We start from the raw sequence: 25,174 nt of genomic DNA on the forward strand, positions 1-25,174 counted from the left end.
TACTAAGCTATATAAGAAAACAGGCTTTACAAATATAATTCAGCTTTTTAGCTAGAAGAAAAATTGAGCTACTATTGCTTAAATCACATCTTTATTATGAATATAAAGGAAAAGGTTTATAAGATGCTAGAGCATAAGAAAGAAGTTGAGAATGCTGTCACAAAAATCAACAATGCTGTCAAAATTTTAGCTACTGAACATTGAGAGATATTTAAGATATTGTGATGATCCGCGAAATTTGCCAAAGCATTTTTAACAGCAAATATGATGTGTTTGCCGGTAGCATTTTCCGGAAAATATTTTCCGAATGCACTGGACTTTCATGCAACCTTACTGTAAGATCATTGCCAATTTGGCAATATCACCACTTACATATTTACCAAATGTACTGGAAGCAGTAAGCAAAAATTCTGGATTAAACATTAATTTAATTAATTAAATAATATCATCCATCCATCCATCATATTTCCTATAAATAGCCTTGCACATAAGCTTGATCAATATCAGTACATTTTAATTGTCTTATACTATTTGATAGTGTGACTCATTATTACACAATGGATTGAAAATATAATATATTCCAACTCAGCCTGTGTGAAACACATATTTCTAAACTCATACTATCCAAGACGTATTTGGAATTAGAATGTCAATTATGAGCAATGTTGTCCAGCAATTGATTCAATGGAATACATGAATATTCCCTGCTCAGGCTTTATTGGAATAAGAAGTTTGCTTATTTATCAGATAGCCTTGGATTCACAATTATCCCAATTCCTCTAACATCTGTTTTGGGTAACACCTGGTGGAACATTACTGCTTAAACAATGATGTATAGTGGTAGCTAACACTATACTTCTAGGATGCTATGTTATTGTTGTAATTAGTGTTGTTCGTTAATTTTTTTTTTAAGTTTGGTGTAGGATTTGGACATGGTTTGCATCTTTTCCTGGGTTTTTCACCCTAAGGAATCTTATGCAAACATCTACATTGTTTTTTGCTATACAAAATGGTTTTGAGCAATTGAAAGTTATTTTGTATTTTAGAACATTATTTTGTTTTCATAGGGAGTTACCATTTTCCAACAATAGCTTAGCCGGTTTCTATGATGATCACTCCCAGAATTTCCCATGATTCTGACATTTCCATTATCTGAAATTAGTATCCAGTGAACAATTGCGAATCAGACTTTTGTTTTCTTTTTCGTTATAATGACTTTGAATACTACTTTTGTTTTGAACTTTGTTTTTTTTTTTCATAAAAAATATTTAATACAGTTGTCATATTCAACAGAAACAATCCTAAACCTAGCATAGAACAATGGAAAAATTATGTTCTATTTCAGTAAACGTCACAAAAAATTAAATTAACTTTATGAGGAACTCTTTATTTATAACCTTGCACCTATTTATTCATGTTCTCAATTAATTGAACATTCAGAATATTTGGCAACTTTTTGGATATTTCAGGGTTTTTCAAAGGCTATGTAGGTAGGGGAATGGGTATCTGATTTATAATTTATGATTGATATATATATATATATATATATATATATATATATATATATATATATATATACTGCGGTGGGCTGGCGTCTTGCCCGGAGTTTGTTTCCTGCCTTGCGCCCTGTGTTGGCTGGGATTGGCTCCAGCAGATCCCCGTGACCCTGTAGTTAGGATATAGTGGGTTGGATAATAGATGGATATGGGGCAGCATGATGGCGCAGTGGGTAGCGTTGCTGCCACACATTTAGGAGAGCCGGGTTCGCTTCCCAGGTCCTCCCTGCCTGGAGTTTGCGTGTTCTCCCCGTGTTTGCGTGGGTTTCCTCCGGGTACTCCGGTTTCCTCCCACAGTCCAAAGACATGCAGGTTAGGTGCATTGGTGATCCTAAATTGTCCCTAGTGCTTGGTGTGTGTGTGCGCCCTGCCCAGGGTTTGTTTCCTTCCTGTAGACCACCTGTGACCCTGTAGTTAGGATATGGATGGATGGTATATATTTTTTCTTGATGGCAATAATCTGTAGTGCATCATAATAATTACATGGCACATTTGCAGCATTGATTAAATAACTAATGTTTATTAAAATATCTTACATTTACTTCCATGTTGTTACTGTCAGGGCTTCAAATACAAGGTAATGTACAGCACTGCTTAATTCTTCTTCTTCTTCTTCTTCTTTTGGCTGCTCCCATTACGGGTTGCCACAGCAGATCATCTTCTTCCATATCTTTCTGTCCTCTGCATCTTGTTCTGTTACACCCATCACCTACATGTCCTCTCTCACCACATCCATAAACCTTTGCTTAGGCCTTCCTCTTTTCCTCTTCCCTGGCAGCTCTATCCTTAGCATCCTTCTCCCAATATACCCAGCATCCCTCCTCTGCATATGTCTAAACCAATGCAATCTCGCCTCTCTGACTTTGTCTCCCAACCGTCCAACTTGAGCTGACCCTCTAATGTACTCATTTGTAATCCTATCTATCCTCGTCATACCCAGTGCAAATCTTAGCATCTTTAACTCTGCCACCTCCAGCTCTGCCTCCTGCTTTCTGGTCAGTGCCACCGTCTCCACCCCATATAACATAGCTGGTCTCACTACCATCCTGTAGACCTTCCCTTTCACTCTTGCTGATACCCGTCTCACAAATTACTCCTGACACTCTTCTCCACCCATTCCACCCTGCCTACACTCTCTTTTTCACCTCTATTCCACAATCCCCATTACTCTGTACTGTTGATCCCAAGTATTTAAACTCATCCACCTTCGCCAACTCTATTCCCTGCATCCTCACCATTCCACTGACCTCCCTCTCATTTACACACATGTATTCTGTCTTGTTCCTACTGACCTTTATTCCTCTCCTCTCTAGAGCATATCTCCACCTCTCCAGGGTCTCCTCAACCTGCTCCCTATTATCGCTACAGATCACTATGTCATCAGCAAACATCATAGTCCTGTCTAATCTCATCTGTCAACCTGTCCATCACCATTGCAAATAAAAAAGGGCTCAGAGCCGATCCTTGATGTAATCCCACCTCCAACTTGAATGCTTCTGTCACTCCTTACCGCAGACCTCACCACTGTCACACTTCCCACGTACATATCCTGTATGACTCTTATGTACTTCTCTGCCACTCCCGACTTCCACATACAATACCACGGCTCCTTTTGAGGCACCCTGTCATATGTTTTCTCCAGGTCCACAAAGACACAATGCAACTCCTTCTGGCCTTCTATAAACTTCTCCTTCAACATCCTCAGAGCAAACATTACATCTGTGGTGCTCTTCCTTGGCATGAAACCATACTGCTGCTCACTAATCATCACCTCACTTCTTAACCTAGCTTCCACTACTCTTTCCCATAACTTCATGCCGTGGCTCGTCAATTTTATTCCCCTATAGTTACTGCAGTCCTGCACATCCCCCTTATTCTTAAATATCGGAACCAGTACACTTCTTCTCCACTCCTGAGGAATCCTCTCACTTTCCAAGATTCCATTAAACAATCTGGTTAAAAACTCCTCTGCCATCTCTCATAGACACATCCATGCTTCCACAGGTATGTCATCTGGACCAACGGCCTTTCCATTTTTCATCCTTTTCATAGCTGTCCTTTCTTCCTCCTTGCTAAGCCGTTACACTTCCTCATTTACTATCTCCACATCATCCAACCTCTTCTACCTCTCGTTTTTTTCATTCGTCAGCCTCTCAAAGTACTCTTTCCATCTGCTCAACACACTGTCCTCGCTTGTGAGTACATTTCCATCTTTATCCTTTATCACCCTAACCTGCTGCACATCTTTTCCCAGCTTGGTCTTTCTGTCTAGCCAATCGGTACAGGTCTCCCTCCTTAGTGTCCAACCTCTCGTACAACTCATCATATGCCTTTTGTTTAGCCTTCGCTACCTCTCTCTTCACCTTACGCCTTATGTCCTTGTACTTTTGTCTACTTTCTGCATCTCTCTGACTATCCCACTTCTTCTTTGCCATCCTCTTCCTCTGTATACTCTCCTATATTTCCTCATTCCAACACCAGGTTTCCTTTTCGTCCTTCCTCTTTCCAGATGTCATGCCAAATACCCTTCTTGCTGTCACCCTTACTACATCTGCTGTAGTTTCCCAGCTGTCTGGTAACTCTTCACTGCCACCCAGTGCCTGTTTCTACTCCTCCATAAACTCAACCTTGCAGTCTTCCTTTTTCAGCTTCCGTCATTTGATCATTGGCTCTGCCTCTCCTCATCTTGATCACCAACATCATCCTACAGACCACCATCCTATGCTGCTTAACTATACTTTCCTCTGCCACCACTTTGTAGCCTTCAATCTCCTTCAGATCAACTCTTCTGAATAGGATGTAATCTACCTGTGTGCATCTGCTTAATTATAGATGCAAATTAAGTATACATATACTGTAGCACAGTTTGGATAGTAAATTTAAAGGAGAAAACTAAGGATTGTGTGACAGTGGCTGTGTAATAGTGCAGCATGGAGAGCTGTCTCCTTTGAGCACATGGAAAGTGGCTGCATTTACGGCTGGGGTTTCTGTTACAGTGAACTTTCAAGTTGTTCGCATTGAAGCCAAAAGCTGAATTATGCAACTAAATGCTAAATGAGTGGTTGTAGAATAAGAGTGCTGGTGTTTTATTCTCATTTTGTACTTACTGTACCTATGTCCTTTGCTAAGGGATAAACTAATTGTCTATTTATCCTTAAACTGAGGAAAACAGATTCAGAAAACAGCTGGTTGGAAGTGACTAACAAGACAATTGCAACAAATAAGATACTGGTCCAAGTAATTTTATAGTCTGAAACAAAATATCTAAAATTCAGACTTCAAAGCTTAATGCTTGAAGAAACTTTTAAAAGGTGAATCTTTACTCCCAAAAAGAAGTTAAACTATTTTTATTGTAATGAAGCAGCTTTTATTACTGCTTTTACAGTTTGAATTTACAGTTTTTTGTAGACTGTGTTACATATGCGGGAATGTCCTGCAGTACACATTAATCATGTTGACATACATTTTTCTGTTGAATTAACTTAAAGATGATCATACATGTTTTACTTTGCCCATTAACAGTGAATGCCCTATGTAAGTTATGACTTAAATTGGAAAAAATTGTTTCTTACATATATTAACTTTAAACATAGTTAGGAATGGCACAATGTTAGTAGTGCTGCAGCTTCACAGTTCTGAATTTAAACCCAATCCTGTTTTTTTTCTTTTTAAAGCTAATTTGTTCTCTTTTTTTCTGTGTATTTTTCTTTGCATACTGTGATTTTCTTTCTGCACCCCAATGGTATGCAGGTTTAGATTTGATGCTGTGAGAAGCTCTGTCCTCCAAAGGCTGTGTTTCGAAATAAATAAATGAATGGATAGATAGATTTGTTATTACATTCATAATTGTAACATTTCATATATTTCAAATAACATGCAGAATTTTAAAATGTTAGAATTTAGTCAAAATGTAAATTTTGAGTTTCTTATGATAAGGAAAGAAGCAATATGAGAATACATCAGTTATAATTGTTTTACCTAACCATATTGTTTAATACAGTAATAATATTGTAGGTAGGAGGATAAGATGATAGAGAGGTAAATTGTATTTTTTAGTATTTCTATAAATGTGTTTAATGCATAGTATTTGAAATAAGTTATTTGCATTAATTAGGGTGTAATTTTAAAGTAGCAGATGAAAGGCACCTATAGGATAGATAGATAGACAGACAGACAGTATGGTGTCCTTTATAGTTTAATGTTATAGTTTTTTTCTTTCACTTTTACTGTTTCAGGTATGATTTTTGTGATTCAGAAAAGAGGATTTGCAAACATTAGCTCTTCCTGTTTGATAAGTAGTTTTGCTTCATAACATTCTGGTAAACATTATCAATGGAGAAACAGAAAACCCATCCATCCATTTTCCAACCCGCTGAATCCGAACACAGGGTCACGCTAGAGCCAATCCCAGGGCACAAGGCAGGAACCAATCCCGGGCAGGGTGCCAACACACCACAGGACACACACACGGGCCAATTTAGAATCGCCAAACCACCTAGCCTGCATGTCTTTGGACTGTGGGAGGAAACCAGAGCACGCAGAGGAATCCCATGAGATACAGAGAGAACATGAAAACTCCACGCAGGGAGGACACAGGAAGCGAACCCGGGTCTCCTAACTGCAAGACAGCAATGCTACCACTGCGCCACCGTGCTGCAGAAAACAGAAAACCTCTCAGGTTATTTGCAAGGCTGATTTTTTTCATTTTTTTTTATTTTCACACATGTTAAAAGCATATGCATGGCAATTTAAGAAAACATACTGACATTGTTTCTCTGTTTTAGTTTGAATTACCAACAAAACCATTATTATTTGTTACACAAATTTCCAATGAGCTATTTATCAGATAAAACCTAGTAAGTGCAAAATGCAAGCAAGTTAAGAAAAATGTTACTCTTCTCTTAAAAATGGGACTTTATTTCCATTACCAATACTATACAAAGCGTAAAACAGTACATGCCATGTTTTTTGAGACTTTTTTCTTTTCTTCTTTTCTTTTTTTTTAAAAGTAGTATTGAGGTTGGAATGTCTGCGGACTCCCAGTGGTAGCCAGTTGAAAGATATAAAAAGATTACAACTATGGCCAGAAGAAAGCTCCAGGGCTGACTTTGTAGCCCTTTTATAGTGAAGGTATAGTCTATGCAAAAGGGAATAGTATGTGTGGATGTGAAAAAAGAGGTCTGCATGATCAAAAAGTGAAAGCTTCAACCTTCCGTGCAGCATTTCACTGTTCTAAGAGCCGTCAGTAGCTTGATCCTCTTGTTACAGCACAAAGGTGTGCTGCTATACTGGTGAGTTTAGGGGTGCCCTTCTGAGTGTTTCTTGTCAAAATGGGATGAAGGAAACACTGAGAAGGAGAAGTGTTAAAAGAAAAACAAAACAAAAAAATACTGTATAGAAAATTCCTGTCTGAAGCACTCAGCCTTATTCTCAAAGCTGTACAGTTGAAATTCAAGGGAAGGAAGCAATCACCACGTTAAAGATGATTGGATAGAGCAGCTGCTTGGGTCTTATTATGTTTGATATTCTTCATCATTACATTTTCTTGCGCAGTGTCATATCTTTTCTTAGTGACTGTTAGTAACAGTAATGAATTTTTTATGCTACATTTTCAAGCAGCCATCGTCTGCGTTTAGAAGCCCCATGTGATTGATGGCAATGTCATCATAACAAAATGGCAAATATAATTTACCATTTAGCCTACAATGAGATAATGGAAGAAACATGCTATGGAATTGGAATATGAAAATATTAAACAAACATTGGCTATATCGGTCAAGTAAGATTAGACAAAGCTCTTGAACAGGGCTTTGGAAAATGTAGGATTTTTTATTACAAATTCTTAGTTATAGATCTGTGGCTGCTTTAATAGTTTTTCTGAATGGTTGTGGATGACTGGACAGATACAGTGTCTTTGTTTGCTTGGTTATTTTCTATACATATCCTGTATCTACATAGAGTGAAAATATCTTGATTATTAACATAACATGATCTAGTTCATGTGTGCAGGGGACATTTTCAAAGTTGTCTGATCTGAATGTGTTAATTGCATAAGTTTGTATTTTTCATAGCAATCAACATAAATGAACTAATAATAAGTCATTTTTTATGTTTGGCACATATACACATAAAGAAGAAAGTACCTAGACATAAAAACATGAAGCAGAACCTAACTACAAGAATGAAACTATCTGATGCCCCTTGCTACTTAAAGTTTTGTAAACTCACCCACCTACTTTTTATCACTTTGCACACCTTGGGCCATATGTATAAATGGTGCGTACGCACAAAACTGCTGCTTATGTCCATTTCCACGCTCACTTCGAGATGTATAAAAACTAAACTTGGCATAAAGCCATACATATTTTCATGGCAGCCTAACACCATACGCTTGTATACTTTTCTGCTCTATTTTGCAAACTGGCTTGACCCAGTGTCCAAGCAGTGCTACTGTTTCTGTGGTCTATCTTTTTTGAATTCATATCCATGACGCAGGCTGTATCAAATACACCAAAATTAATTGCATATTGTTTAAAAATTTAAGGCAATTGATTGTAATCATTTTGTAACATTATAATTGTGCACAGAATGGCCAGACTTTTTCAAATACCATAGCTGCTTTAGTGATGTTATTCTTAGTAAACCACTAAGAGTATTTTAACCTTTTTATTGTATTTGTGTGTGGTGTCACAGCTGCACAGGTTGTGTTGAGAGCGCAGAAAATACAGCCTCAGGAAAGCCACCAACATCTTCATAGATTCCACTCACTCATGCCACAGTCTATTTGAACTACTCCCATCTGGTATATGCTTCAGAGCCTTTCCTGCAAGGACCTTGAGGCTCAGAAACAGTTTCATCCCAAGAGCTATAAACGCGCTCAATCAGTCCATTGACAGCTCTCCAGTAGAACTGTTTTTACTTATAATTACAATTAACTCACTGTAAACTTGCACTACAAACATAATATTGTACAACCTGAGCCACATTATGAACCATTTGCAATATCTGCACTATGTGTACATGTATATTGTACTTATGCTTTCATATTGTATATTTTTCACAATTTTTTATCATATTATATTACTAGCAGAATACCAAGGCCAGAGCGGAGAAGTAGTGTGTTAAAGAAGTTATGAAAAAGAAAAGGAAAAATTTTAAAAATAACGTAACATGATTGTTAATGTAAGTTGTCATATCTATATATCAATATCTATCTATCTATATATATATATATCTATACTAATAAAAGGCAAAGCCCTCACTCACTCACTCACTCACTCACTCACTCACTCACTCACTCACTCATCACTAATTCTCCAACTTCCCGTGTAGGTAGAAGGCTGAAATTTGGCAGGCTCATTCCTTACAGCTTACTTACAAAAGTTGGGCAGGTTTCATTTCGAAATTCTACGCCTAATGGTCATAACTGGAAGGTATTTTTCTCCATTAACTGTAATGTAGTTGAGCTGGAATGACGTGGGGGGGAGTTTCGTGTGACATCATCACGCCTCTGACGTAATCACGTGAACTGACTGTCAACGCAGTGCGTAGAAAACCAGGAAGACCTCCAAAAGACGCTTAAGAAAACATGCATTTTATCATTGAGAAGGCAGCGAAACAATAAGAAGCGAGCGAGTGACATATACTACCATATTCATGACTGCTGCTACCTCGGAAAGAAAGCAAGGTGTAAACCTAAACTTTAAATTAAGTTCATAGACAGGCTACGCTGGCGCTTTCACATGCCCACAGGTAATGCGGGATACAAGTTTAATGAGAGGACGAGGATATAAACGAGAGTTTTGATCACTTTATAACTAAGTTAAAATTGTAGGTGAAGGGGTGTGCTTATGCAAATTCCGAGAGACTGTGTTTGTGGGGATTGACAGTTAAAGGCGGGTGGGGAGTGACGTCATCATCTCCCCTCCCATTCATCTCATTTGGCTCTGAGCTGAGCTCTGCAGCTAACGCCGTCTTCCGAAGCAACTTCGTCAGACTGCCACCAAATACTCACAGAAAAATCCACAAGTTAATACACACGCTGTCTCTATAGAGTTTCTCCACACTGAATCCTCCAGGCACTACTTACAAAAGGTTACATTGACAATCGTGTTACGTTATTTTTAAAATCTTTCCTTTTCTTAGCACAAGCACAGCTGAGAAGCTTCATGCATGTGCTCCATAACGCTTAAAAATAATGCATTTAATCACACTTTGCATTACAAGCAAAGGGGAGCTTTTGTCAATGCATGATTTCCTGGTACACGATTACTTTGATCAGCGATCCCGATTCATTTTACCCTCGCACCTCCTTAGTTTGAGAAGAAGTATGAAAAAATATGAGGTTAACACAGAAAAACAGATCACCAATTCAAGCTTTATGAATAATCGATTCGCCATCAATAATTGTTTTGGTAAAGCCATCCTCCTTCCATTTTATAATTTTTCCGCCACTAGCCATGATTAAATGAACGGTAAATAAAGTAAGAGCAAACGCAGGGTGACTTATTTAGGCAGGCATATATATGAGAGCAACACTCATGACAATGTCAATCATGTTACGTTATTATTAAAATGTTTCCTTTTCTTTTTCATTACTTCTTTAACACACTACTTCTCCGCTGCGAGGGGCGGGTATTTTGATATATATATATATATGAATGACCTCCAAAGAGCGCTGAGACTTTTGATATCATGAACGTGTCTGCAAAAACTGTGGTCTCCTGCCCTGCAAAAGTCGAGCAGCCAGCGCGTGCATAGCTGTGCCGGCCTTTGAGACGCTGACTGCGCTTCTGCCTTAAGTCAAAGTGAGCACTTTTAATTTTTTTCATCCTCCCCCTGCGCTATAGCCCAGACAAGTGCAAACACGGGACCCCTTTTCTACACCACGGCAAAATAATATTAAGGCGATTCACACTTTCTTTTGCACGTATACGATTATGAGGTTCTCACCCAGGATTATGAAGACACGCACACGAGTAGAGGACTGACAGTGCCATCACAGCCGATTAATGGCAGGGACGTCTCACCAGTCTACACAAGACCCACCGTGACTGTCCTCAAAAGGCGATCATAACGTCAGCGAACACATCTCTCTATACTATATAAAAGAAAAAGGCAACTTTCCTTTCTTTACACCTTTTTTCCTTTTATCCCAAACCAAAGCCTTTCTCGCTTAACACTGCAGAGGACACAAAACTAATTTTCTTTAAATGCCGGTAAGGCACATTACCAGAGGCACAAATTTGAATGTTCCCATAGAAAATGTATTTTCTATACCACAGCCGTGTGTAGCGCCTTTCAAAAGGGATCTACTACCGAGAGATGATCCATATATATTTTAGCTGCTGTTAGTTACTTACCTGTTGTGTTACACAGTATTTAAAATGTAGTTTACCCACTCCAGTAGTGCTCAATGTACCTGTGCTTCTTAAAACGTTACTGTTTTACTGTTTAATAACTTATAGACTATATTTTATTATTTCTCCCTTGCACTCAGTGACCAAAGCTATACACACACATATATAAAAGCTATACACACAAGTATATGTATGTGTATATATATATATATGTAGTGTATATATATATATATACACACACACCCCTATCTACATTATATATATATATATACACACACACACACACACACACACACACACACACACACACACACATACATATACATACATACATACATACACACATATATATAATTTGTGTGTGTGTATGTATGTATGTGTGTATATATGATGTAGATAGGTATGTATATATATATATATATGTATATGTAGATATGTATATATAGATATGTAGATATGAAGATATGTATGTGTATATATATGTGTATATATATATATATATATATATATATATATGTATGTATGTATGTATGTATGTATGTATGTATGTATGTATGTGTGTGTGTGTGTGTGTGTATATATATGACAGCAGCAATCCAAGCTGTGAGAAAACAGTAAAAAGGAGGCGTGTCAGACGTCTTGGTACATTTTCTGATGCAGCTAGATGAAAAAAACTTTGTGACGCTGCCGCCAAATACACAAAACAATTACTTTGACAATCATGTTATATTATTTGTAAATGTTTCCTTTTCTTTTTCATAACTTCTTTAACACACTACTTCTCCGCTGCCAAGCGCGGGTATATATATATATATATATACATGGAGAAAAATAGCTTCCAGTTATGACCATTACGCGTAGAATTTCGAAATGAAACCTGTCCAACTGTTGTAAGGAAGCTGTAAGGAATGAGCCTGCCAAATTTCAGCCTTCTACCTACACGGGAAGTTGTAGAATTAGTGATGAGTCAGTGAGTCAGTCATTCAGTGAGGGCTTTGCCTTTTATTAGTATAGATTATTATTATTGTATCATTTTATTGGAAAATAAGCTTATGGAGGAGTTGCATATTGAATCTCATTGAAGCATACCATGACAATAAAGGAATTCAATTCAATAGAAGAGAGTGCATATTTACAGATGATTATGATTGGCTTCTAAGTTGTTAGATTTCTAAGAACCATCCTCTTGGAGCTGTGTGTTATCAGAATACTAGGTTGTGTACTTGATAATCATTTTTAAGATTTGCATTAAAGTATGTGTATTACATTTTACAAATAAATTGTTAAATTCCTTTAAGTAATGTATACTATTAATAATTAAGCATGTGGTGGCACGGTGGCACAGAGGTAGCAATGAGCTGGCTCCCTATACAGGGATTGTTCCTACCTCCTGTCAGATGCCTGCAGTGACGCGCACGACCCTATCAAGTGTACATCTTAGTATTCTAAAATGTTCAGAGACCTGTAATATCATGAATGTAATGTGTTCTGTATGGCGATCACTGCCTGCATGGCATAAGAGAAAGCCCATTTAAGAAGCACATAGAGATTAATGACTGGGTCGGTAGGTACTTTGAATACGAAGCATTGAATGTGCTACTTTAGTTACGATGGGATTTTAGATTTGAGAATAGTATATATATAGTAAGTTAAACATTGATTTTAAGATGGTTTTACAACGTTCTATTTTAATGGCAAAATAAACTACACGATTAAAGTGGAAATTTCGAGATTAAAATCGATTAAAGTTTGATTTTAATCTCGACATAGATTGTTCTTTACTGTGTTCCTTTTATTTTTTTTTCTTCTCTTTGGCCCTAATACACTTCTGTATGACACTCAGACACTTGCCTTTTCACATCAACTTTGACATCTGACCACTTCTTTTTTGAAATTCTTCTTTTTTACCCATGCTTTTAGCATTGTCTTTTAACAAAACACAGAATGGAAAGGGCTATTTATTTTGATTTGCATATTAAAATATGAAAAATTTTGGGAGGAGTCGAGGTGGGGCTGTAGGTGCATGTATGTGCATTAAACTTCACGTTGATTGGGATTTATAAAGTGGATGTGCATGGAACTTTGCCTATACACAGTTTTATGCATCTGAATTTATTTCTGTTTTTGTCCAATTGCCATTTTTTAGTGTGAATTCTATGCATGGCATTAGACATGAGACCCATTGACTCTTATCCATGGATTATATGTTCTACACTTCTTACTTGTCATGCAGCTTCAGACACAGCTAAGGTTCAGATAATGAGTCAGGTTTCCATTATTGTAATTATGTAATCTCATGTGCAATACTCATTTCTCTCTGCCTATTAGTACATGCTTGTAAGTGAGTGTGATCAAAATGTGCTTTGCTGTTGCACTCTCCATCCATGTATCTAGACAGTCAGTTCTAATTTTCCCTGTATGTTAGTAAGTATTAGTGTTCTGTTAATTATTGCCAGTTGACCATTAAGTGGTGCTCCTGTAGGAAGCAATGAAGTAGTGACATAGTGGTAATTACTTGCTATAGATAAATTAAATACATGTGATCCCCTCTTCTCCTAAAGAATGCTTGGTTACCAGTCTTCATATCCTTTATAGTTCTGTTATATGTGTTTTTAAAGAAAAATATCAGACCATCAGAAAATTATTAATAATTGTGGTTAATGAATTAAGTACAGTTGAACCTCGGTTTACGAGTAACTTGGTTTACGAGTGTTTTGCAAGACGAGCTAAATTTTTTAATAAATTTTGACTTGATAAATGAGCAATGTCTAGCAATATGAGTAGTATGGATACACTTTGTCTGCTGAGCGTCATGTGATCACAACTGAGCTGATGGTTCTTCTCTCTCTCGCTCGCGCGTTTCTTGCTCGCGTGCAACATGTCTCTGTCCTTCTCTCGCTCGTCCGCCTCTCTCTCTTCCTCTCTCTCTTCTCTTGAGGGCAATCGTCTCCTATTCTCCGTCTGAGTCTGTGTGCCTCACTCATATAGTCAACATCCGTACAAGTGTATACTGTTTACTACAGCATTGTGACTGTGTGTGTGTGTGCGCGTGCACGTGTGTGCTGTGAAGTGCGAGTCCCCATCTTGCGCCCCAAAACACGAAGCTGAGTCTCAGTACTTTAACAACACCAGTTTTATTCAGCTTGAAACAGCAACAGCGCTGTTATTTATTGTAGCGGGATCTTTATAATGTTCCTTGTATCACTCATCGACGGCAGGCGCTTATAACATGCCTGCAATCTTTTTGGATACGCTTATACGGCGAAATGCTACAGCGCTGGGAGACTGCGATTGCTTTGGGACACTCTTCCATGTGTTTAGAAACTCACTCACACCAGTCATGATTCTTTTTAAAGGTAAAGTGCAGGTTAATTTGTTTTATGTATTTTTACTTTAGATTTTGTATTAATCATTTTTATATGAATAGTTTTGTGTTGTGGAACGAATCATCCGAGTTCCCATTATTTCTTATGGGGAAATTCACTGATATACGAGTGCTTTGGACTGCCAGCACGTTTCCGGAATGAATTATGCTCGCAAACCAAGGTTCCACTGTACTAAGCATTCCACAGTTATTTCAAAATTGTGCAAAGCTTTAGTTAAACAATCCATGAGAGAGAGTAGAGTGAAGCAATTCTGCAGTTTTTATATAAATCATCAGAAAAGGGTGGAGTAGTCACTGGTTAAGTATTTATCTGGTAGAAGAACTGAAATCTTGATAATCAATGCAGTTAGGGGATGGGCTAGCCAAGCACTGCGTAGCTCACACTGTTTTGTTGATTCTTGGGATTACTGTATTTCTCGCTTTTAAAAGATATAAAAATGTGACATGTTCCCCTTTGATCTTCTGTGTATAACAAAGTAAACCATAGTCAGCCTGCATGGTTTTAACTGCTAAGCTGAACCTTGTTTTTTTTTTCGTTTGACCATCCATGTCATCCTTTCTGAATATGCCAAGTAGTGTGTATATAGGTGTAGTAAGAACATAAAAGTTTAAAAAATAACAGCCTGCTACCATTAAAATTCAAAGTGCTATACTTAGAATTTTGAAGTAATTAAACCACCTATGTGAGAATATCCTTGTCCACTAGCAATATATTATTCATGATCCAGTGCGTATGTCTTATTTACCATGGTTTTGTCAATCTCAATCTGTCCCACATATGCCCATCACATGCACGCCACTGTACATTACACTTATATTCTCCTTGAGCATAGTCCTCTAACACATCCACTGTAGGTAAATTGTTCAGACTTACTATCTCTCCCAAGGCTGGTCTCTGTTGCAAAAAAGTTGTTACAGTATTTACTAAAAACAACTCATTTGTGTTACTTTAGATTGCTATGTTTTAACGTAAGATTATGGTACTAGCAAAAATAATGCTGGAGTGTTTTAATATAAATCATATGCTAAATAACTCTGATCTAGAAATTATTTGTTAAGATGGTGACACTTATGGATTCTCTCCCCATAAAGAGCACTTATATACGGTATAAAATTGGGTTTGAATTATGGGTCAGGTCTATCTGAAATTTGCACATTCTCCTTGAGTCTGCTTGGTGTTTTGTCATGATGTTACAATTTTCCTCCCACTACCCAAAGAGGTTTGATCATTATCAGTTAATTATTTATTTTTTGTTTTGTTTGGTTTATCAAGATTAGTCAGTTGCCTCCCCAGAATCTTTTTCTGTACACCCCATGGTCTTGTTCATCCTTTGCGATGAGACTAATTTTTTCATATCATCTGACAACACAACCACATCTCCAACCTTCTTTACCTACCATCTTGGCCGCATCTTCCCTTCCACTCCCCATCTTGGTACACCTTTTCACTCATTCATCCTCTGCCTTTTGCTCCACATGCCCAAACAACCTTAGTCTGGTTCTCCTCAGCACCAAAGCTATAACCTTCACACCATTTAACTCTCTTTATTCAGCATTTTGTCATCATCTCACTCTGACACTCTACATCCAATTGATCATTCTTCTCTCTGATCTTTCCAGTTTTCCTTGATGTTCCACTTTAATTGGCCAAGTCTTAATTTCATAAAGCATACTAGTCCTCACAGAAGTATCTTCCATGTACCCCACACCTTTAGTACCACTGCTTTACCAGTAACTTTCATCAGTACTCAGCTTGTCATATAAAGACCATGACACATTACATGACTTTTCCAGAGATATTCAGTCATAGTCTTTATTAACATAATCTTAGGAAGTTGGAAATAGTTGTCAGGGATTTCCCGTAAAGCCAGTCACATGATGTGACATGCCCAGTGACTACCTCCAACTAGTCCATGACAGATTTTAAGTTGGATTGATTTTGTCTTTAGTCATAGAGGTGGGCTCTGCATACTGAGAGCTGACAACAAATAAATCTGCATCCAGAAATATAATTCATGTAATGAGGAATAAGGAACACAAATGTTTTGAACCTCACAATCAATTGAAAAGCTTGTCTGTATGATGTCTCATGTTTTATGCACCACAACAGAATGGAAAAAAGATAAAATGGGCCAACACAGTAAGTAAATAAGGCATGCCCAACGAGTATCACTCATGTAAATTGAAATGGTCCGGTTGTAAGATCAACAACCACAGTCTAACAAGAAAATCTAACTAAAAGTCAACTAATGTGACATCATTTTAGGTAGCAGAATGTTCCCACTACCTCCATAACGACTCCATTGCCAAGAGCTAGATGTACACTTGCTATGTCAGCATTCTGCAAATAATGTATAACGGAGTACAATTCTTTTCTAGTTTATAGGAATCCTACCTTCACACACAATTATGCGTGTGAGTCAGCCCTGCTATGGACTGACACTCCTTCTAGATTGGTTTTTGCCTTGTGCTGGTTGGTGGTATAATAGGCTTCACACCCCTCTAGATTGGACAAAGCAGGAAAGATCAATAGAAATATATATGCATATCCTAGCTACAAGTGAAGTGAATATTTGCATAACCTCATACCACATTTTGTCAGACAATTTCTCCTGCTGTGCATAGGTCATATGACAATGAATTGAAGATTCACAGTCAGGAAAGCTAAAAAAGATTTCAATTAAAGTGAAAAAATAGAAAGATAAGAATAATGAAATTATAAGCCATCAATAATATAAAGGATCTCCAGAATTCTTTAGGATCTAAATATATGTAGCCCTCAGGACTCAACCTCTTTAAGTCAATTAGTTATTTAAGAATTGCAGGCAGATCAGAAGAATATTCATACTCGGCAGTAACACAATGAGAATACAAGTGAGATGCAAAATTTAACAAATATTAACATATTTTTATAGTTGCATTTTATTTTTTTGTTTTTTGATATACTTCCTCCCTTTTCTGGGTGTGACCCTACGTTCTGTGTACTTCTTTCAGCTCAGAAATAATCCCAAACATGAAATATAAATAATATGAACATAAACTATGAACAGATTGACATATTTTTGTAATTAAGTACTCCTTGGCGATTAGCTAATTTTGAGGATAGGTTTATGGAACAACTTCACACATCCTCTTTCCTAGAGGATTAGAGATCCTGTAAATTTAAGTACTTACCTGCTGAAATCTATTTGTAACAGGGTGAACTTCGCACTATAGAACAGGAAAAGCCATCCATTATGCAATGATTGAGAATACAAGAATTACATGTTACTATTTCATCCCTAATAGTGTCATGTTTAGATATATAACTTATTGATCAAACAATGAGATAATGTTTACCAAAACAAACTCAAAGTGTAAAATTCAAAAAGCAAATCTGTATTTTATACACTTGACCTAATCATAACTTGTTTTCATAACAAAGTAAGTGAAGTAGTTGATGAATGCGAATTGATATTATAATGATGTTGAAAAATCTGAAATGAGAGCTCATAAAAAGAATTGGGGAAGCCAGGCAGTTTCTATTGGAGTGGGACAACTTGCCTTGTTTATGAATTGCCAAGAGGGACTTCAAAAGGACTGATGTGTGAAGGTATTGTCTTTGTTTCTTCTCTTCTCTTCTCTTCTCCCCCTCTCTGTCTGTCTCTCCCTTTCCCCACTCCTTATTTCTCATTACTTCTTCCAGATGGTTGAGAGCATCTTCTTTGGGTCAACCATTGATACTTACAATAGCTGAATTTTGAAACATTAGAAAATAAAACTTAAGGAGTGGTTGTAGGCAGAGCTGTAGTCCATCACATGATATTCTCATTTACACAGTACTCATGTAGAACTATCACACAGCCTAACCTAAATGGATTTTGAATTTTTTTTTGGGGGAGGGGGTCGAAAGTATAAAAATAGAAGTACCACATAGAGAATGGGAAAACATATTGACTTTACACAAACAGGCTGGATTTGAAACTAGTAACTGCAAACTGAGAGAGCAATACTAATTGATGTGCAAAAATTCACATACCTTTGAAATGGCCAGTATTTCCACCATGTTTTTGTTTTATGTTTGTATGACTGCATTGAGGCAAATTCTGCCTTCATTTCTTTTCATAGTTGCATTCAGTATACAGTATTTTAATTAAATTCTCATAATTTACTTTCTGCTATTTTTGTTTGATGTTTTGACCCACAAACATTATTTTTGACTGTGCTTTAAATTTTAGCACAGTTGCTGAACAGTGTTTTGCTTTACTTTTTAAAGTAAAACAGTATACTCAGTAAGCTTTCGTTGCCTTTATATATGCCACTTTCATCAATGTATCTGTTTTATCATTTAGAATGTGTTAATGTGATATCTCCTTTCATTTTCAAAACAATCTCCATGTTTTGTTTGAGGACTATTAAGGTAAAAGATGGGAAAAGCTTTAGGAGGATTGCAGCTGGAGTAAGATGCAGCTGTCTTATTTCCCATATTAGATTTTTGTTTCAAATCTATATCTCATTCTTGCCAGTCATTATGGTTGCCCACAACATGCATCCTTTAACAAGCTAAAACATTGGTCTATATATCCTTGTTCCACTTGAATTGGTTTTTCCTTTATTTTGTTATTACTAAAGTTTAACACATGTTGATATTAAATTAGAAGCATTTCCAGCAAAAATGTAAATAAAACTATGTTTTGCCTTAACCCTTTACCTTCCCATCTAGATTAAATGCATCATTCTTCTCTTCTGCAATATAGAGAACATAATGAAATAAATAGACAAAGAAAGACATTGACTTGAAGTTGGAAATGTGATTTGTTGCATAAATAAATATTACAGCACATCCCAACAAGCAAGTCTCAGATAGCCTGACACAGCACTTACTTTAGATGGTCCAGTGCTAGCCTACCTGCAGCAGTTTTAATTCATCTATTTGTGACAGCTCTTTCTGCACATGGTGTTGCAGCTGGAACTGAAGATGTGTATCTGCTGCGCTGCAACAGACTTAGAGTCCTTCTGCAAGGCTGATCCAAGCATTTTATAAATAGCTATGAATCCAGTGCAAAATTTTGGGCACAAAGCTGTCCTGGGCTAGTTTTGCATTAATCAAAACATTCATCCCACATTGAAAGACTGATCATATCAGTTCCATAATGTATAATAGTTTTATTTTTGTAATAAAAAAGGCAAAATCCAGCAATGGAACATTGAAAGCTAAGATGCATGTTTTCATTTTTAGTGCAATTTGTTATATTTGAGGTGATTGCATACATAGGAAAAAATGAAATTGTTTTAAGACAAGTTCCCCTTAGTGACTAGAATTAATCGTTATTAACACTCTTAAATATGTGCCTAAGTACACATCTAATATTATTGCAATACTTTCCTGAGCAGTTCCTCATTACTGAATTGTAATTACAGTTCATTTTTGCCTGGAGGTAAGTAATAAATCTGTTCTACAGACTCGGGTACACATTAAAGCAGAAGTGGGCATTTATGTCCACAGAAACTAGTGATTTCAAGCTCATTTTAAAGTTATATTGGTACATATATAAGTATCATATAACACATCACAAGTCATATCCTATTATTTAAAACTCAAATTGAAAATGTTTATTTATTACTTTCTCCTTTTAGATAAAGCATCACACATTAGAGTATAAATGATAAGAGGCAGAATTAAATTAAAAGCTCATAGAATGAAATATGTTTAGTGTTAGCAGTTTGACACTTAATTTGCTTCCGAATGAGCAGAGGAAATCACAAATTAACTGTCCATTGTTTTTCTAGGCATGCCCTATTAGGCTTTAGAAAACCGCAATTACAGATAAATAATAATATGCAAGCTTATGATGTAATGTGTTGTATTTTAGCTTAAAATGAATGTATCATAGTTGAGAAGCAAAGGGATTATGGTTAATTTCTTGAATGCATTTAGTATTATAGTGTCGGACATTCAGATTTTTTTCTTCAACAGTAAACTGCCATTTCTTATGAAACAGGCGTTGATTATATATGCAATGTTATGTAAAAACTGAATGATTTTGTGATCACTGAAAGATTTATATTTTGATGTTAATTTAAAGGCTTTTTTTTAAATCAGTCGATAATGGGAAATACTGCTGTACTGCTGTATTTCACATTTGATGAAAAATATCAAATGAAATGGGACTGGAATTAACTAAATAAATTACAGTGGTAATTTATATTTTGATAGTTAAATGATGCACATTTTCATATCTGCTTAGTTAAATATATTTTTTATGTTGATGGACTGGAACTTACTAAAAAAAAATTTAACATTGGCAATGATATGTGATTTTTTTTCCCCTTTCATTTTCATGCAAAGTAAACAAAAGCCTTCTTTTAGGATTAAAAAAAATCATTCAAATTTGTCAGTGGCAGGAAACATAGTTAATGATCACCACTGGAATGATATTTCTTTTTCACAAAGAGTACTTGACCGAGACTGAAACTATTTGAAAATAGTTAATTTAAAAAGATTACCTTATTACCAAAAACTGTGAAGTCACAAAATAATCATCAAATAATAGACATGTTACAGCTAACTTTAGGACAAGAGCATGTGGTGTCAGTTAATCAAGAAAACTCACAAATTTTTTATTAGTGAATTCATTTGTCAGAATTTGTTGATGCTCTGTATCATTAGTAGAGAAATCTGAATTATGGAAAAAGAAATATTAAATATGTGAACATATTCAGCTAAACTAAAATATACAATCTTCTATTTATAGTTGAAGCATGAAAAATATACCTAGCAAATGGTAATATCATTGTGTAGTTGCTGATTAAATTATCTTAGTCTGTCATCAGTGGTGGGGGTGGTGGGTAACCTAAAAAAGGCAAAAAGGCCTCCACATTTATTGTTCATTTGTTGGCCAGGGCTATTGCTCCTTGGACGAAATTCCTCTGGACTTTGTGCTGTAGTCAGCAGTACTAGCTGAGTGAGCAGATATTGACTGGAGGTATTTGCATTCAGTGAACCAGAATCAGACAAACTCTATAGAAGCTGCTGTCAGACCTTTTGCATTGGTCTTATGAGGTACTGGACTGTAACAATGCCCTCCAGATACAATACATCTATTTTTACATCACAAAAAAACAATCCTTTTCCCTAATTCCATTCACTGCTGCTGCTTATGATCAGATAAGTGGTTTAAATTCTGTAGCGTTAAGTTACATTAGACATTATTTTTTTTAAAGTTTGCTTGTGTGAAGTTTCTTAGGTGAAGATTTTTTATTGAAGACTGATTCATTTTATATGCACTAGTCAAGGTAAATGGTCTGAAGTATACAAGCTTCTTATTCTTTTTAAAGTTTATTTCAGCTGAATTTCTGAAAGCCATTCTGCAAAACATGTGCAATTTGTCTTATTTTATATACTTGGATCTATCTTGTCATAAATAAATAATGAAAAAATACTGGAAGATGTAAAAAAAAAAAGTCTTACTTTTTCAACAACTGTGAAATTGCACTGCCTTGAGTAGCTAATGATTTGCTTATGGCAGCAGACACTGGGTAAACCAGTATTTTAATTCTGTTACACCCCAGTGCAACATTTGATACTGACAAGCATGATATCTAACTGTCCACAACAGAGATCATTTTGGGTGTCTGTGCCACTGCCCTCCAGTGGTTTAAGTCCTATTTGACTCATGGGCAAGAGCTTGTTATTATTAGCAACTAAAGGGCCAACTCAGCGCCAGTCACACAAGGGGTTCCTTAAGGTTTTGTTGTTGGTCCTCTGCTGTTATGTATCTGCACGCTTCCCCTTGGCCATATTATTCCTAGCTTTGGACTAGGTTATCATTTTTATGCAGATAATTTTTACAGTGTTAAGAGTGAAATCTTATTAGAGTTTGCTTAGCTTACAACTCAGTGAAAATAAAGCCTAGATGGAATATAACTCTTTAAATTAAACTGCAACAAAGATGACATGCTAATTGGCACTAAAGCTCAGCTTAAGAAAATGTGTATCAGTTGTATGTATTGTTTGCGAAATGTGTGTCAAGATGGATGATCACCAGTCTACAGTAAAACAAATCTTACTGGGGTTACAAATAAAGTAACATTAACCTAATATGTCCTGTTGTTTTTTTTCCAAGTTTCTGTGAAGTGCTTTGAGTATGGGAAAGGTGTGATAAAATAAAATGTATTATTATTATTATTATTATTATTATTATTATTATTATTATTATTATTATAGTTGTACCATTATAATAAAAATGTTTCAACTTGATGCAGTGTTGGAAACTGCTCACCTTAAGACTCTTAAGAGAGCCTATGCTCTGCTTGACTTTAGAACTTGTAAAATGTTAAGTTAAATAAAAATAAATAGTATTAAAATTAAGATAGAATAATTAATTACCAGTCTGTGTTTCTGTATCAGTTCAGCTGCACTTTGTACATATTGTTCCAGCAGGTTCTTTTAAATAGGTTTTACAGTTTATTAGCAGTGTGTAAAATGATCAGTGTTGCAGTAATTGTGATGCTTTTTGCATGAAAAAAAATGTGTTCCATTAAAATTTCACTTTTTCTTTGTGAATTGTGATATTTACTTAAAGTGCAGCAAAAAAGTATTTGGTGTCCAGGGATTTCATTAACCCCCAAGTTTGTGGAAGTTTAAGGGTTGAAGCCCCAAGATGCCGCTGAAATGAGCTGCACGGTCTAAGGCTTCTGGCAATGAAAACACGCTTGCATGAATTATAGTACACATAACGGTAATATTGTTATTTTGCATTCTAGCACTGCAGGAGACATAGCAGTACAGTATACAGGTTTACCTTTACATTCTTTATTTTTAGGTAATGTATTAAGCTGAGGTTGAAATTAAATTAAAGTGTTTTGGGGGCATATTTAGGGTTTAAAATATGAAAGTAGGCAAAATTTGTGGTTTTTCACAATTCGTGGGTGCTCTAGGAATGTAACCCTCGCAAATTTTGGGGGTGTACTGTATTTAGGATTTGTTCTTAATTTTTTTAAAGCTGCATTTTACAGTATAACTTCTCAGAATTTTTTTAAACTGAAAACATTTCAACAAGTAAAGGTTTTAAGTGATAAGCATAAATGCAGGCAAATAATTGATGCCACATCTTGTTCATCTGTGCAGCCAACCAAACTCTGACTTATGTTTTATCTGTGCGGTTGGCTAATTGCCGGCCAATTAACAGTTACCTTGCCCTGTTTTTCTGAGCAGATTGTAGTTGTGTCTACTAGAGAAGGTTTGGTGAGCCCGCATATATGCACAGTGGCACAGTTGTAGTGCTGCTGCCTCGCAGTAAGTAGGCAAGGGTTCACGTCCTGAGTCATTCCTGCATGGAGTTTGCATGTTCTCACCATGGCTGTATGGGATTCCTCCAGGTGCTCCAGTTTCCTCCCACAGACATGCAAGTCTGGTGGATTGACAATACTAAATTGGTCATAGTGTATGATTGGGTGTGTGTGTGGTTGCCCTGCGATGGACTGGCACCCTGTCCAGGGTTTGTTCCTGCCTTATGCTCTATGCAAGCCAGGATATGTTCTGGCTCCCCTGCGACCCTATTAAGATCTATATGGGTTAGGAAATGACTGATTATTCAATTATGTGAAATAAACAAAAATCTCAAAATCATTACCATATTTCAAACCATATTATAGAAATTAAATCAACATTCATGCTTCTGAATTTATATTAAAAGTTAAATGCAAGAAAAGAAAAATATTTAATCTATAAGTAAAAGTTACTTTAAGATACTACTGTAATTCAGGTTGACCTACTGTATTTTACATTGTAAGTGAAAGTAACAAGAAGTAAAGGTGCACAGTGATCTTTATACTTTCAAAATAATACAAAAGAATCAATATTATATTATTGTTCCAGTTGCCTCCCGATGTCTGTAGCTAATATAATAACTTTTATTCATTTCCATTCCTTCATTTTTTAAGAGTTATGCACTTAGTACAGTAATGCAGAGGTACATTAACATCATGTTCCTTTCTCCATAAACAAAAGTAAAACTAAGTCGTAAAACTGTGGTTGATTAATTTTTAGTGTTTCTGTCCATGTGTGTTCAATTTTTATTCCTGTTATTTTAGTAACATCATGGTCTGGAACACCTTAGTATTTATTTTCTGACATTTTCATTTTATGCTGATGTTTTATTAAAGTTTATTTCTTGTGGTTCTCAGTGTTTTTAGTAAAGAAGGCAGCACAAAACAGCGTCCAAACGTTGACTGATGAAAGAATTTTGCTAGAGATCTACTCAAAAAAAAACCCCAAAAAAGTGATTTTCACTTGTATTTTGTATAGAGCTAGAATCGGTTCAGTTCTATTAATGTGAAGAAAGATATAATGTATAACAAATTCCATGTACTGACCCTGCTAATGTCTGTGATACTTTTCCTACCAATTTCTAAATAACAAAAAACTTTCACAATCTGTGCTATTCACAAATTAAATTTGTTTACAGGGACTTGCAGCATTTGCCACATGTCACGTTAAAAATCATAATATGTATGGCATGTGCTTGGTTCAGAGTGTAAGTACATGTACTTTAATGCTACAAAGTCAGAATGATCCAAACCAAGCATAAAAATGAAGTTGAGTCCTTGAATGAAACGGTGTGGCCTATTCCAGGAACACAGAATTAATAAAAGTATGACACTGTTAAGGTTACAAAATACTGTACATCTATTTGCTACTCTGCATCTAAAGTGAAGAGGATTATGTAAGTGAATCTAATAGACTGCCATCCAATGATTTATTTACTAGTTTATTTACAACTAAATGATGCTCTCTGCCTAAGCACTTGTTAACATTCTTTTCTTAATTTCTGAAGTTACACTTAGAATTGAAAAAAAAGGTTATATTCTTGGTATTGTAGCTATGCATACTT

The 25,174-nt window shown here is 36.1% G+C and overlaps 1 protein-coding gene across 1 annotated transcript in view; it reads left to right on the plus strand.

Annotated features, from left to right (window-relative positions):
- gli3 (GLI family zinc finger 3) overlaps positions 1–25,174 on the plus strand; it is a 309,890-nt gene that overhangs the window by 152,157 nt on the left and 132,559 nt on the right. The window lies entirely within an intron of this gene.

This window comes from Polypterus senegalus, chromosome 5 (assembly GCF_016835505.1).
Source record: "Polypterus senegalus isolate Bchr_013 chromosome 5, ASM1683550v1, whole genome shotgun sequence".
NCBI classification, from domain to species: domain Eukaryota; kingdom Metazoa; phylum Chordata; class Cladistia; order Polypteriformes; family Polypteridae; genus Polypterus; species Polypterus senegalus.